The sequence below is a fragment of the Diceros bicornis genome, chromosome 3, assembly GCF_020826845.1.
Source record: "Diceros bicornis minor isolate mBicDic1 chromosome 3, mDicBic1.mat.cur, whole genome shotgun sequence".
Lineage (NCBI taxonomy): Eukaryota > Metazoa > Chordata > Mammalia > Perissodactyla > Rhinocerotidae > Diceros > Diceros bicornis.
The window spans coordinates 90,819,258-90,824,148 of record NC_080742.1 but is presented as its reverse complement, the minus strand read 5'-3'; the positions used below and the strand labels follow the sequence as shown (position 1 = coordinate 90,824,148).

Below are 4,891 nucleotides of genomic sequence, written 5' to 3'. Positions count from 1 at the left end.
CTAGGGGTCTGGATAAGGAAACCTTGTCACCTGGGCCACCCAAAAGCCTCTGGCCAACAGAAGTAACTGCCTGAACGCCCCTTGAAGCCTGAGGTTGCTGAGGATGAGGTTAAAGGAATGGACAGACATGCACAGGTAAGTTAAAATTTGCCATGGCCAGTTCCAGTCACTCTCTGAGGATAAGAACACTGCAGCATCGATGGCTAGTGACACGAAGGACACAGCATAAAGAACAAGGAAGGCGATGATTGACTTCAGAGCTCTCTGGTGAGAGCCTGGGTGCTGGGGTCCTACAGGCTGTGGCCATTGTGCCACATTCTCTGTGTGTGTCTCCTCGGAAAAGTAATCAACAGTGCAATCGAGATCAGAAAAATAGAGCAAGGAGGTGACAACGTGACAAGTTTCAGGGGCAGGAAATAGTAAATTTCCAGCCTCCTGCTCCACTCCTTGTAGGTCATGTTCCCAGAAAATTTTCTAATGAAGAATCCTTGATACATACCGTTGTTTCCCCAAAAGAAGAGCAGGATGACGATGCAGGCAATCAGAAGAGAGCCCAGGAGGAGCCACGGCACTCACCCCAGGAACTTCCACTTCAGCCAGAGGAAGGTGGGGTGGGTGAAGGTAGCAATCTTCACGCAAAAGAGGCCACTGAGCCAGGTGCCGAACCAGAAGGTGGCCGAGTTCAGGAAGTCCCGGTGTAGACCAAAGAACTGCCGCGCGGTACCCCCTGCAGTACTGGACCAGATGGAGGAAGTAGTAGACGTTTTTCACCATTCCAACCCACTGCAGGCAGAAGCGGGAGGCACCCAAGCTAATGAGGATCATGTCAGAGGGAAGCAGCCTCCCACTCCGCATCCATTCTCTGCTCTGCACCAGCACAATAAAGCCGTTGGCCAGGATTCCCAGGAGAAACAGAAGGGCAAAGAGCAACATGAAGAGGGCTGTGAGTCCTGGCTGCATGTTGACCCCTCCTCTGGTCGCCATCCTGTGCCTTCATCCCTGGCCTCCTCCTTACTCCCACCCACAGCCCCTCTTTTGATCTTTCCTGGGGATATGAGAAAAATGCTTAGGCTCTACCTCTGAGCCAGAGCTCACTTAGAAAGAGGATGGTCAGGCTGCAGAGGAAAAGGGAGCTCGGCTCAGTGAGGATGCAAATTTCCCCTGGGTTCAGTTCCCCCTAGGCCTACCAACTGCCCCTGATTTACCTTCTCTGATTTTGCCTGCATGCTACCATGGTTAGCATCAATGGGCAGGATTTTTCACTGTCTCTGTGACTGAGTTCCATTCTTCTTATTCCATCCTTTGGCCCTCTAAACACAACTCTCTTCATCAGATCATTCTCAAGACATTAAGTACATAGGCAACAAGTACAGGGAGACACTCATATGGCCGAGACCTAGTCAAAATAGTGACACTAGAGAAGTCTGTCTCCAGCTGAGTTTCCCTTTTACACATCCCCCCTCACCTATGAGCAGTCATCCCCTTCAAGGTCAGGTATCTTGGTTCACCTTTCTACCAAACCTTTTCTTAAATCCTTCATGGCCCCTGAGGTATAAATGATTGATAATGGCTTAGACTAGTTTCATGGTTCCAGTGAGAGAATTCATTTCCTTGTGGATATGAGACTGAGGGCATCTGCTTCTTGGTGGGTGTCAGTTGGAGGCTGCCCTCAGGTGCTAGTGGCTGCCCATAGTCTTTGCCAAGTGGGCTATTTCAACATGGAACCTCAAGCCAGCAAAGACAATCCCTAGAGAGAGTCGACCAGCAAGATATTGTCTTAAATATCATAATGTAATCATGGGAGTGACAATCCTTTCAGTGACCTTTGCCATGTTCTATTGGCCAGAAACAAGTCATAGTCCCCACAGATGCTCAAATGGAGAGGGTTACACAAAGGTGCGGCTACCAGGGGTGGGGGTCACGGGGGGGCCAACTTTGAGTCTGTCTGCCGCACTGAGATACCATAGCTTACAAGATATATGTGAGTCCTGTCCTCCAAAACCAACATTAAAAAGAGATCCCTATGAGACCATGTTGAAAAGTAAAAATATTTTCTTGAAAAAATATATTCAAGTTGATCCACAGTCAAACGTTTTCTGTTTAGTACTTCAAATTTGTCTTTCCTCCATATTTGTTTAAAACTTTTTTAATGCTCCTGTATCCTTTTAGATTGTGACTTTGTCATGAAAGAGTCAGCTGAGAAAATCAGTCATACAAACAATGTGAAAGTTGTTACCACCACAACGTGAATGTATAGTTGTATTAAAATTAATAATCCACAATAAAAAGAGAAATCCCACTGAAGTTGGGTGAATATACATTTTTCTCAGATCAATGTTCTTTATACCGTTTTTACTCATTCATTCATTCACTCAACAAATATTTATTGAGCACCTATGTGTACAGGGTACCTATCTAGTCACTGGGAATACAGCAGTGAACCAAAGAGGTGGGATTCCTGCTTTATGGAACTTGCAGTCCAATGGAAGGAAACTGACAATAAGCAAACACATGAACAAGACTCTTTCACATAGTAATCAGTGTTTTGAAGAAAACAGAAGAGTAAGATTGTTGGAGAATGGCTGGAGAGGGAAGAGTTGCTCCTTTAGACCTGTAGGCTGGGGAAAGCTTTCTCAGGGGGTCACGTGGGCTCAGGGGCCTGAGAGAGTAGAGCCTATGCCATGTGTAACTGGCTGTACTCATAATATTATCAAATCATAATTGTATTCATTCTCTTCCACCATTCCTTCTAACTTTATTCAGCAAGGGAAAATTCTCCTGCCAGAGAATAAGAACTCCAGCAGGCCACATGACTTTTCTTTTCACTCTGATCACATAGATTATCCCATGATCACTCCAAGCCACAAAACAGCCTCAAACTAGAAATTGGATATTTCAGTCCAATATGTGAATACTAGATAACTAGATAACTGCAGCTTCAACCCCTCCAAGATTGGCTAATGCAGAGGGAAAGTGGAAAAGGGGCAGGAAGGGTCTTACTTGGACTAGAACCAAAGTAATCTGACCTTGTGCTTTCCAGGCCTGGCAGATGTTTAATGCTGACTCTTTCCCCCATGGGGAACTCTCAGGGCTCTGGAGGTTCTCTACTGGGCCCTCTCTTCCGCACTTTCCTTCAATGAGGAGAAAGCATCTCTATTTTAGGTGATCCTTTGGGACTCACCTAGGCATTCACCATCAAATTGTTGCTTCTGGAGTTTCCACACTCACTAGGCAGCCCTATTAGTCAGATCTCAAGTCACCCTCAAACACATGTTCTCTCCCTTGTGGCCCACAGCTGGTCCCCTAACCCTACCCACACTACCCAGTTGGTCTCTCACTCTCTTAATCCCCCAGGCAGAAGCAAGGCCCTAGTCCACTATGCCTCCCAACTGAAGAAATGACACAGTAAGTTTCATGAGTAGCCCCATGGAAGCTCTCAACTACTATTAGGTTTGAGGTGAGGAAAGACATTACTAGTCCTCCTTGGTGGAATATGGAATGGGTCTCACAACATAGCTTTATCTAAATGTTAATTTCTCACAAAATCCTTTGTCTTCTACTGTCTCAACCATTTTATTTTATCATAGGATTTTGAGTTATGAAACAAGTTTACCTCCATTTCCTTTGAAAACCTGCATATCAGTAACTGGCAACTCACTCTGAAATCTCATATCATTAAATTTTTGCATGTGGTAGAAATTTCAACTTTTAACATCCTGTTATTTAGAAAGCAAGATCAAGCAAGTCGTGTTGGTCATGGTAAGAAATTTGGATATTCTCCTAATGGAATTGAAAGTCATTAGGGGGTTTTAAACAGGGGAGTAGCTTGATCTAATTTATGTTTTTAAACACATCCTCTGCGCTATTATGTAGAGAATGGAATTCGGGAGAGGCAAGAGCAGTCAAAGACTACTTCATTAGATCATGTACAAGCAGATATTGCTTGTCCTCAAGTGGAAGCAATGGAGGTAGTCAGCAGTGATAAAATGCTGATGTATTTTGAAGGCAGATTCAATAGGATTTGCCTGATACAGAGATGAAAGAGAGGAACCAAAGATAGATACTAAATATTTGACTTCAGTAACTGGAAGAATTTTATGGAGTCATTTACTGAGATGAGGGTGACTGAGAAAAGAATATGTTTGTGGGAGAAATACTGTTTTAGTTAAGTTTGAGGTGCCTGTTAGATATCTGAAATGAGACATGAAATGGACAATTGAAATATAAGTCTAGATCTGAGTGAAGAGTTAAGACTGGAGTAACAGGCTTGGGAGTCACTAACATTAACATGGTATTTAAAAGCCATTAAACCAGATGAGATTTTTGTGGGAAAAGAATGTAAATGGAGACTGTTAGGGGTCTCGGAGTAAACTTTTCACCTTCAACTTTTAGAGGTTGAAAGCCAAAGGATCCAGCTAAGAAGATTTGGCTGAAACTGATATTAGAGAGGGATTCCATTCCCTGAATTCATGCTCAGGGACAAGGGGAGGAGGAAACAGATGGATGAGGAAGGAGACACCACAATGAAAAATATGCTGAAGGGATTCTAGTTCTCTAGGGTGATCTTCACCCAGGGGTTGTTATGCTATGCTATCTGGGGACACACCCTAAGGCAGACATTGTTAACATATTCTAACTTTGAGAGGCTTTTTTGTTGAGACTCAAGCCTAGCACAGCAGAGTGTCAGTGTTGAAACTGGAGTGTGTTCTGTGCTTTAGTCATCAATTGCCTAAGCAGAGAAGTCGTATTTATCATTCACCTATTCAACAAAATCTGTTCAGTATATACTGTCTGTCAGGTACTAGGCCAAGCATGTTGGTACAAAGATTTGGTAGTCTCTTGTGGCAGAAAGATAGGTAGACATACAATGGCAATTCAGTATAAATAACAA

The 4,891-nt window shown here is 43.9% G+C and overlaps 1 pseudogene; it reads right to left on the bottom strand.

Moving 5' to 3' along the window:
• On the bottom strand, positions 1-960 carry LOC131400431 (taste receptor type 2 member 41-like; annotated as a pseudogene).
• Between the last annotated feature and the right edge of the window lie 3,931 nt (positions 961-4,891).